The sequence below is a fragment of the Anas platyrhynchos genome, chromosome 7 (genome assembly GCF_047663525.1).
Source record: "Anas platyrhynchos isolate ZD024472 breed Pekin duck chromosome 7, IASCAAS_PekinDuck_T2T, whole genome shotgun sequence".
Classification (NCBI taxonomy): domain Eukaryota; kingdom Metazoa; phylum Chordata; class Aves; order Anseriformes; family Anatidae; genus Anas; species Anas platyrhynchos.
Genome location: NC_092593.1, coordinates 12552958 through 12565003, shown reverse-complemented (window position 1 = coordinate 12565003; position 12046 = coordinate 12552958).

Below are 12046 nucleotides of genomic sequence, written 5' to 3'. Positions count from 1 at the left end.
TACCTAGTGAGTAATACCTAACAATCAGCCTCCCAAACCAAGAAGTCTGTCTGCTCATGAGCTGGCGATTTGCAGAAATGTGTGGTTGTGTTTTTGGTTTCCACAAGGTGGCCTCTTCCAGTAACTTTACCCAGCACAGGTACCTCCGTGCAGAGTTGTAGATCTTGTAGGCATAACCTTGTTTCTGCTTCACTCCCTTTCCTTCCCCCAAATGGAGAAGCATGTAAGAAAGACATTAGGGTCATGAAAACAAAGTGCCCCTCTAAAAATTCTGATAGTTTATCCCATAGATCAAACGTAAATAAAGCAATCCCCATATTCTTTGAAAATACTCAGATCCTGTTGGTACTAGTAATTATAACAGATTGGACCTACAGCTTGGGTGTGCCCACCATGGTCTGCTGTGTTCTCTTAACACCTGCCAAGTCCCAAACTCCCTAGCCTGGTTCTCCAGCCTTATCGCATGCTGGTTACTGGCATGGGGGCAGTTCATTTCCACTGTAAACAAGTTAATTTAGGAAAAGCATAGTAACACTCCAGATTTGTGTTAGCAAACACTTCCCTAAGCTATTTACACTGAAAAGACAAGATAACTCCATTATCTTCACTAGCAGTACAAGTGACCATTGATCACATTAATCAGCTAGGGCTCTACTCCTATAGTAAGGTTTAGGCACAGAATTACTAAAAACAAGTCAGCAGACTTCTTTTCACATACCACCGTGAAGTCTTTGCAACAAAGAGTCCCTATCCTGCATTTTTAAACCTTTTTTTCATATAAAGCCAAGCCACTATGGCATTAGCAGAACTGAAACACTAAAGTCAAACATCAGACATTAGCACAAATGCCAAGTAACTGCAAACTTAAGAATGAAGCAATATTTTCACAATTGTGATGTTAGCCTGAGATTCAGAAAGCCTGGTTAAACCACAGCTCCTGAGCAACCTTGAACATGGACTGAATTTCAGGTTCCCAGCTCTTACAGAAGGGCTGGCTCTTCTTTACCTCACCTCTTTGTCCTCTTGTCTCTTTGGCCTACTTGACATCTTCAGCATAGAAAGTGTAGCTTATTGTGTGTTTATTGTGTCTCACACAGTGTGGTTCTGTTTCTGTAGTGATATTTGACTTGACTATAATAGAATAAATAAAGCAAAGAGGACCCATACAAAGACACATTCTTCTAATTTAAGCTCAAGTCCTTTACCTAAAAGCAACATTTCATGCAGCAAGGTCACAAGCAGCTTTTAAGTCTGGGGCTGTAAAACTATCCTATCTTTGCCATCTGTCAGAGACCCCTAATTCTTTTAGCAGCAAGATGAAGGTTTTACAAGGAGGATTTTTTTTTTATTTTTTTTTTAATACACTGTATAACTTCCCCAGTCAAAAAAAAAAAAAAGCCTATCCTTAAAAGCTTGAATCTTCACATTCTCTTATTCTCTTTGGGCAGTTTCCACAATGTCTTCATAAATGGTTGATACCAGTTTAAAATAGATCTCTTTGTGAATGCTGTATGTTTTATTCAAGGCCCCAAATATCTTCCGGACAAAAACATGTTCTGTTAGAATAAACAAACACAGATCAGAGGAAAGACAAACTTAAAAAAACCCTCTGGGTTTCAGCAGATTACAGTTTACAAGTGGCCGCATATTTTCTCTCCTATTCACTCTCCTTTTGGCCATCAATTGCCATATTTTCCTCCTTTAAACTCGCTTCTCAAAAGCTACAAATCTACTGGAGTATTTCTATAGAATAACACCAAACACGTCATATGAATGAACTTTCTAGGCCTAAATGAATCTCTGGCATTCATGGATGTATTTGAAGGCATCAATTTTCCCTGCAGGACATTGTTATGTGTTAGTTCAGAAGAAGGACAGAAGCTGGTAATAGATGATACATTGGGGTGCCAGAGCTGCAGTGAGGCTGAAGGAGTGCCTCAGTGCACAAAATATGTCTCTGGCCTTTCTGGAGTGAGAAGAAAATGACAGAAGTGTGAGATTTGAGCTATTGCATGGCACTGGACATGTCTAGGGATGTGATTCTACATTTTTATGGGAGAAAAAGCCACAGTGTATGCCATGAGTATGCATGGGGATGACAGAAATGAGGTAGAAGGCACCTGACCCAGCAGAGGTCTCTTAACAAGACTGTTTGAAAAAAAAGCATTGAAAGCTTTATCAAAAATAGAAAGCAAAAGGTGTTAATTGTAGTTTTCATCTCACAAAGCCAACTCAAGAGGAAAGCAAAGTAGGTTAGAATCCATTTCACATGCTCACCAGTTTTGCAGACACCTTTTTGAGGATGATGGGAGAATTGGCTTGTGGAAATTGTTCTTTCTAAGGAAAACACTGCCTTATGGTAGACTCAGCCTGGCAAAATAAAACAATTGTCAGGGGAAGTCTGAGATCCTGAGCACTGCCACATTCCTCCCATCTTGGTTGTAATTTTTCCGGTTCCCCCCTGCCCTCATCTCACCATCACTTCACCAACCCTGCAAAACATATCAGAAAAGTAAATATCCTAGAGTAGTATAAAGCCCTGATATCTGCTATAGTGAAAAGAGTCCTTAAAATTACCTTCAGAATTAATTTTTAGATAATAGTTTCTCACAAGATAGACCTGAAAAAAGCAAGGAGCTTCTGAAAAGTGAGGAGCTCCACTTCTCTACTAGTTTGCCTTCTTTTAAAGCTTTTCTTAACCAAAATTTTCAGTTTCGGGAGAAAAGAGTGCTAAATACAAAAAAAGAATGCACATTTTTTTAAATTATTATTATTTTTAAATCAGTATTGAAGGGGAATTCAGGATTTTTTTTTCCAGTCCAGACTATTTTTCTTTCTTTCCTTATACTTTCAAGAAGGAAAAGAAAAGCAAACATTAGGATGTTAATTCTCTTGTCTGCACACAGGCAGATATAATGCCATTTCAGAATTTTCTCAAGCATCCAGATGAGCAGCAAAATAAAACTTTGCCTTACCACATACACAAGTCTCATAAAACAGTCTTAAAAGGAGGTTTTAAAAGGAAAACAAAGGCACTTTAAAACTTCTAAAGCTAATTTCTAAAGCTAACTGGAGCGTGGTTCTGGAACATTTAAGGATTATTAGCACTGGAAATAACATTAACCTGGTCTCCGACTTCTATTTCCATCCCTCACATGAACTGTTAGGAGCCTGCAGAATTCCTAACACAAACCTATGTCATTATTTCAGTGGAAGCAGGGTTGCAGTCCTCTCCTCTATCAGACCCATATACAGTTGCTGTGTGAATCCAAGGTTGGAAAAAATAGGTGCTGCCAGCAAAACCAAACCAAAACTAAACAGAAAACAAAATATAAATAAAACCTTATAAAGCTCTATGGTTTGGAGAAAAATAAATGCTTTCATAGTGTTTCTTTACCTGAAACCTTTATCCACATCCTTACAGAGGCAGTGAAGAGTTATGCAGTGACTGCATTGTCTTTGGGGTTAGATTATAGATATTAAAACACTTCATGAAAAGAAACCTGAACAACAACATCAAAAACATACAAACTAACAAAAAAAACAGCTTTGTGGTGTACTTCACTGAAAAATACAGGTGTATTCAGATCTGTACAGAAAGACATAGCTATTTGTCACAAAGTCCCAGACCACATTATTTTTACAAAGGTGCATCAAAAATTCAACTAAAAGTCAGTTTTGACTCCAGAAGAAATTGCAAGTTGATGAATACAATAACCTTAACATACCATAGCTTAAAAAATAATTCAGAAGCCTTTGTTCTTTGAAAGCAGAAAGCACAACCAATATTTAAATTATCTTGGCCTTAAGAAGTTGTTGAAGTGGAAGTATGAACTATAATAGCACTGGGATGCATTTTTTATTACACAAATTTATTGACCGTAAACTTTGGAAATGTTTTATTATTATACAGAAGTGCCAAGCATCAATCACTTCTTAATGAAATAGCAAGGAAGGAAAGTTTACCTCACAGGAATTTATGAAAGTGTTCAGATACATTTGCATGTTTCCCAGAATTCCGTAGCCACAAAGTGACCTAGGAAGATGGGAAGTTGGTCTCTGGAGTCTGGTCCAGGTTTTAGCTTTTTTATTGCTGGCTTTCCTATAATGCAGTAAGTACAGGATATGTATTCAAACAAGTTTAAATGTATGAATTTGACTACCCCTGCTAAATTAATTATGGGCGGTGATCTGACTCCCCCCAGCATAGGAACCAGCCTTTGAGCTATTACCAGAGTTGCCTTCACCAGCAGACAGGACACTGATAGTTCTGGAGGCTGTATGCCCAGTTCTTACTGGAGCTCAAGCTGTTTCTATTTGTCCTCCAGATTTCCTCCTTGAAGGGACAGGTTTTTCAAGAGCCATGGATATTTTAGACAGTCAACTCAGATGTCTCTTAAGAGTAGGTGGACACGTTGCCTCTTCAAAGATCTCCCTCTGTGGTTATATTGGAAATGCCCTGGAGTTCTGCAGAGGCACCCAGATCTCAGCATCTTTCTCCCAGCTGGAAATGATTTTTGTGCTTCTTCCTGCGCTTCTTGAACTTTCAAAAGAGACCAGGTTCTACCCCTATATTCAAGCAGGTCATAAATAGCAAGCTGGGAGGAAAGGTCTTCAACAAGAAATTGCTTCCAATCTCAACCCAGCACAACCCGAACTTATCTATCTTCCCCCACAAAACAGAAAAGTCCATCATCTTTTGCCTATTTTTTTCCTTCGTTTCTGCCTGAATGCAGATCTATGACTAGTCAGAAATGACTGACTTTTTTTTTTTTTTAAAAAGCATGATTGGTAGGATGTTACCTGAATTGTAAAGTAATTTTATTTTTGCCATATTTTTTACATTCTAATACAAAAATAAATAAATAAGTGAATCCATGCTGCATTTTTACTCCTGAACACTGGATGAAAAAATTATGTCAATTTTCAACCTTAGAAATGACTACCAATACCTCAATTTTTTCCAATCCTTATTTCAAGGTTCTTCACAGAGAATTCCCTAATTTTTCAGACACCCATTCCCTGAAAAACAGACACTTTTGCAGCCATGTAAAGGAGGCATCCTATTTCAAAATTCAGTGTGTATAGAAAGATGTTATTAAAGAGTGCAGAGAAGCAGCTACCCTGTCATCACAGTATGTTTAACCAGCCAAGTGACAACAGAACAGCTTTTTCCTCTCCATCACCAGAAGAAATATTGCTTAAGCCTCTATTTTCACATCACCTTTTCTTGTCACTTCTTTTCTTAAGCTACTCTTGTTTGCTCAGTGTATTTAGCAGACATTTATCTCACTCTATCAGCAAAGATTAAAGACTCATACTACCTAGTAATCCAATTACCCTACATGAGAAAAGCAAATGTATCTTTGGTCAGTGCCCACAAAGCTCCAGGAATCCATCACAATAGAAAATGAGATCTAATTAATTGCGTGCTTTGGTTTAGCCTCATCCACGTCATTACTTCATTCATTTCTAATGTGTATGTTAGCAGAGATTTAGTAGTTTTAAAATACAAAAAAAAAAAAAAAAAAAAAATGGAACAGCATACCCTGAATGCTTGGGTAATTATATTGCTAAAGAATCATATCTGAAAAAAGTTGCTTGTGGTGAGAAGCTCAAAAGAGAAGAGAGTTACAGACCCTTGGGACAACATAGTACTTATGCAGAAATCCAAGTGTTTCACCAATTTGACTAATCCTTATTTTATGTTTGGGGGAAAGTGGATACTCTTCACAGGTTTGTTTTTTTTTTTCTTCTTCGAACATGTTTCACATGACCTCTTAAACCATTTGGCTTTAACAGCAGATAGCACTTTTTTTTTTTCTTTCTCAGAAACCCAGAAGTAACCAGGTACCTGAGTAAGAACTGGTGGAATAAAACAACACGAACAGCATGATGTTGTAGATAAATGGATTGGCATGGTATCTTGACAACTACACTGGGTTGAGAGGAAAGGGTTTTGGTCCTTTCTAGGGTTATGGCGGAACTGTGACTGGGTCTCAAGGCTGGAAAGAATCAGAGAAGAGCTGTGAGAGCTATTAGAGGAGAAGCCAACACATGTTATAAAGCAGAAGAAGCAAAGAAAACCTCTCAATATCAATTAACCAATACTATGCCTTCAAACAGCTTGCCCACGAGAGCAAATGGCTGGAAACCTCAGATACCTTCCCTACAAAAAAAATAAAAAAAAATTAAAAAATCACAGGAAAGTTACAGAACATACTGTTAATAGCAACCCAATTAGCCACTAGGAGAAAACATAGGAGAAAACACCATTAGGAGATCAAGACTAAAAGCTTTCTAAAATATATGGCATAACTCAAATAGAAGTTACAGGATAAAAATACATAGAAAGCATTAAGCTACAGATCAAATAAGGATTCCCTTCCAACTTTGAGAGTCAGTGAAAACAGCATTATTTTCTTGAACTTATTAATGCTAAACAAGTTATTGTGAGAATTTAACTGTCTCTGAATACTATTGCTTCAGAAGAATGCTTTATATACTTTAAGTGGTTAATATCTTGTTTAATTAGTGCTTTAACTTTGTGCTACACCAGAGCTCTAGGAAAGGAATTGGAAAAAGAACAACCAAATCTTCCCCACCAAACAGCACTTAATCTCTTATGAGATTATCAACATTCATATTTTTCCAAAGCTTGTATGAAATTCATTTGAATAACTCCACTTCTTTCAAAAGACAAAACCATCACCTGTGATATCTATTGATTTTTAATAACTGAATACTCTCCACTGTCTGCTACTGCCTTTAGTGTTTTGTTTTCTTAAAGTTTGAGTTTCTAAGATATAAAGCAAACTTCCCTTAGCCTTCCACTATGGCAAGCATGCAGGCTTGCAATAAAATGTCCATTTCCTAGGTATAAGACCATATTTGTGCTTTCAAATATATGTATATATTTGCTTTCCCTTCTCAGTCAAAAATGAAAATCCAAATTAAAATCTTAATGATATTTTTCCAAAGGAACAATATTTTTGAGAAAGCAATGAACCAGCAAATGCTCAAAGAATATGCTTTTCTTCCTTTTTCTTTTTTTCAAACCCCAGTCCAATGACATAGTTAGGAGATGAAGTAGTCAATATTCACTCACAGAAAAGAAAACCTTAAGTGTTCAACTTTCATATTGAAAATATATATTAAATTTCAACTTTGTTTTCAGATTGGTTACGATGTTATTTTATATATCTGTTGCTGAAAACTCTTTTTCAAAACAAATAACTAATAAAATAGCAAACTACAGTATTGTACAAAGATAATAAAGCTGTTTTCTTCGTATGTTCAAACCTCACTCATAGATCTGACAATTCCATGGAAGTCACCCCATAGATGTAGGTTACTACAGAGATGCCAACAGCAATGCATTTTACAACTCCACACCCAAAACTCTTCTCTAGAGAAATACTACAAAATGCCTGACACAGAGAAAGAAAACAAAACAAAACAACACCTTTTACAAAGCTTCTGAGCTGCCAGGCTATCACATCCAAAAGCTCCATATAGAGAAGCCATGGGAAATGGCTGTATCCCCATGGTAACAATCAGAACAGCATAATTGCCACACAAACTCACGCTGTGTTTGTGTGTGTGCATGAACGTACGCTGCATTTTGAACACAAGGATGTGGCATATGTTTCCAGCCTTAAGTCCTGGGTCCAAAGCCAGTTGCAGACAAAAGACCCAAAAAGTCCAACCACGGCATCTCTACTAGTGTTATATGTATCCTGAATACAAGGCAACACCTAAACCAGGTGTCTTGTGTATGGTAGGCTTGGGCCATAATGGAAAGAGAATGTTAAACAAACCACAAGACCCTGATGTATTTGTTCTGATGGTGATTTCCTTGTCTTACTGGTCCTTCAAAAGCCAAACCAAGCACCTAATATTTCTAACAGAGAAAGTTAACTTTCCCACCAAACACACACACACACTATCAGGTACATCCAGGCAGAATAATCACACACAGACGCAAAGAAAATAAAGTTCATCTTTTCCTGTGCTGTTCTACAAGGTAGTGCTAATTTTACATTGGGTTTAGCTCCTTGCTGATTAAGTGCCAGGTATGAAATTGTGTGCACATTGCAAACTACACACAGATTATTTTTACTTCAAGTGGAAGAAAATTAGAGGCCAGAAAAAAAAAAAAAATCAAGGAGTAGGGGAAAATAAATAAATCACATAGGAGACGAGGACATGGTGGCAGTTTAAAAACTAAATGTAACACAAAGATGACTCCTGTTGTTTGAAGCTTTTCTGCTGGTATAGAAGTTGCCTACTTTATGATGTCGATCTCAAAGACAAATACAAAAGGAAAGTTAGTCAAGAGATCAATTTTGTTCTCCAAATTCCCAGAAGCTCTACAGCATCCATCAGTGAAATAACTAATGCAGTACTTTTTGTTCTATGCAGCATGGTCTTAAAACTGCTAGAATAAAACACTATAAGAAACTACATGAGGAGTCTTGGAAAGCTGTTGTAAAATTTAATTTCTTTGGAGATCATGAATGAATCTAGAATACGACTCGTTCAGTCCTCCTTTGCCCCACAGGAGAAGTCCAGCAGGGAATCCCATCCATGTATTTCACAACCAAGACTTTACATGAATGAGAAGTCCCACTGAAAGGCTTACAAAGCGACTAGGGGCACAAAACCCTATGTTTTTGTTCCCCCCCCCTCCCCCCCCAAACCACCATTTAAATCTTTCGAAATGACTGGAAAATAGCTAAAACAACATGAGGTTTGCTTAGCTAAGAGGAAATGAATGAAATCTAAACTGAACATAATTTACTTGCTGATCAACATAGCTGTACATAAAGCAAGTATGGAAGAATGAAGTAGCCTCTTCCACTGCAAGTAAAATATTTTAAATGAACCAGAACTGGAAGCCTGCACAATTATTTTGTCCATTTAGCCTTGGAGAAAAGAGTAGGTTCAGACTGACAGAAAAATTATGCAAAGACGTACCCACCGATAAGACACTGAGGTAAACAGTGATCATCATTGAGACCTTATGAGGCAGCACAAAATGTGTCTTTCCCTGGGTTCCTTGAGTCCTACCTGCAACTTCTTTTTGAGCAAAGCTGGTGATTTTTTTTGTTTGTTTGTTTTTTAAAAAAAGTCTTCTGATCTTGATGTGGTGCCTACTCTCTAACCTCCTGCAAATGCAGTGGTCTATATTTAGTGCCCAAGTTCTCAGAGTCAACACTACTTACAACCCACTGTGAAGCTTTTAAAATTTTGCATAACTTTAATTGAGGAAGCGATACCAAAAACTCCATGAGTCAACCAGTGCAGACCACTTGTAAGGGCTTTGGATATGAACTGGAATTGTATAGTCACTGGTGTGCAAAAATTAACTACTTCCATTTAAATAGAAGTAAAGAAATGGAGCTTGACTTTTTAAGACTCTCAGCCTACCTCCCTAAAAAAGATATCGCAAGGTAGATGTGATTTGTAACAGCTTTTGTTATTACTCACTATAGTCAACCCCTTCAAGGAGCTAAGCTACAACTTGGCAGCTGCATCTCCCACAAACTTCAGAGGAATTTTTAGATGTTCAGCAACTGCCAGGATATGGGTCCTTGATGTTTTGACAGCTGTGCTGTGTACATTATGCCCACATAATAGAACAACACCTTGGAAAGCAACAAGATAAGGAGAATGAAACCCACTGTTTTTCAATTCTGATTCTTTATTTCTTCTGGATAAAGATATACTGGAAATCAGGGCTTATTTTCACATCTGTTTCAGGGGTGGGGGGCACAGTATCTGAAAACAAGAGTACACCAGTGATGACTCAAAAGACTTCAGGTGTCATTCTGAAGCAGTTCCACCAGCTACTATGATTTCCACAAGTGTTCTTGCTGTTCAGAAACATCCAAGAAGCCTGAAGATACTACGGCATTTGGGGGTCCAGAGGCACTCTCTGCCTGCAAAGCCACAAGCATTATTCAGAGAAGATCTGTGCGTGAGCAGCAAGTGTGTAATCAAGCTCTTCGCATGTTTCCTGCTGAAGTTAGCCTAGTCAAAGAATGATGCCCTAACCAGTGACATTAAGGGTAAGATTTGAGCATTGGATCTGGTGCTAGTTGTGGAACCTTTTGCCAGACTTGAGGTACAAAATGCTGTCAGCACCTTTCATCAACATGCATCACATTGCTTAGCTAATGGAGCTTGGAAAGCTCTACTATTTTTCAATATTTTCTCCATTAGTGTAAATGGATGAGATTCTGCTCCAGGCCACATATGAAAGATGAAAAATTAGGAGAAAGAGACACGAGTAAGTGGAAAGGTATGTGAAGGGAGTGTAATTCATATTTCTTTGCCTCAGCAAGGTATATTCTTCCCCTTAAGAAAGTCAAAGGTTACTATCAGAGGAAGCCAGCAGCTGTTACATGTTTTGGTGAACAAGATGGAAAAATCATTCAAAAGAAGCAACAATCCTGACAATAAGATGATTTTTTTTACTGCATTCAACATTGTATCAGCATTTCCCTCCCTCCTCCTCCCCCTCAACCCCCCATTCTGTGTGTATCTGTCAGTCTCTTCTCCTCCAAGCCAAACGCCTAGGAAGTTATGAGAAATTATTTAAAAAGAAAAAAAATAACATCTCTCAAGACTGGAAAATAAAATATTACTTTCAAAGTGTCTTTGGTGCTGAATCTCTCTTTTTTTTAAAAAAAAAAAAAAAAAGTTGTGAAATCTAAGGGTAAAACTAGAAAGTTAAGCTTTACACAGAGTTTGCTCACATTTTATTAGAGCAACCCATATAGCTGAAAACAAAAGAGTTTTGAGTAAAAACCCTTTCTCAAAAAATAACACCTAAAAAAGCTTTCTGGACTGTTTTGAAAAAAAAAAATAAAAAATGACCTCTGTAAATCCTAATAATTAATTAAAAACATGTTCTCAAAAGCCTTATTTTTAATACCATATTTAATCCAAATTTTAGCAATGCAATCTATCCATTTACAACAGAGTTAGTGATTTTCTGACTAATTATATCTGCGTAAATACAATATGTTATGTCAGTACTAGACAACAGAGATCTTCACATGGAGACCAGTTGCAGGCTTAGATGATTTTTGGTTTCTTCTCTAATTATTTCCAGTTTTTTCTTCTGATGTAAGTTGGTTTTAGCTTTCAGTATTCCTCAACTGACATATGTTATCTATATATTGTATATGCATCTGTTTTTGCTGTTCATGTTGTAAGGAAAAACAAAGTAAATCTAGGAATAGATGAACTCCCTACCACTCGCAAACCTGCCATGAAGCACTGCAAGAAATTCAAAGTATCCTTGCTCTGGCAAATTAATTGGAAAGTTTAAAGGAAACAAACAAATTGGTAACCTTACCATTTATTTCTAAGCCCATGCCTATTATTTCTAAAAATAGGATCTGGATTCCCTTCCTTCTTTCTTTCTTTATTTATTTTTAAGAAAAACTAAACTGGATAGAAATAGATGATTAAACACAAAATGAGCACAAGAGAAATTATAACCTCACAACTACCACAGCCCTGGCTGCTGGATTGAATCCTCAGGGTATGATAATACTCTGATGCACAAAATTACATTTAAATAATGTTAGGGTTGGGCTGTGCCACAAACCAACAGATGCTGGGCAATTCAAAGTTAAGGATGACATTTTATCACCACTGTTCTTCACAAAAAGAAGGAAAAGTGTGTAAATTAAGGACATAATTTCAGCCTTTCAAATGAGTTCTTCAAGGTTTATTGGCTTGTTACAATGATAATGTTATTTTAAGCACAGATTTCTGCATGTTAAATGCCAAAAGCTTTCTCTGTATTGAGGCAGTGCTAAGTCTACCTAAGAAAAACAAGTGATAAAATTGAGGAGCCAGATTCCCAGAGAACCACCAAAAAGAATCACAGTAAAAATCCTAGCATATTTTTGGGAGAGGAGCAAGAAGAAGAGGGCGATGTTGCACATCATGCCAAATGCAAACACAAAATGCAATGCTTGACAAAAATTCAGAATGAATGGAACTAAAATATTACCCACACAGGGAA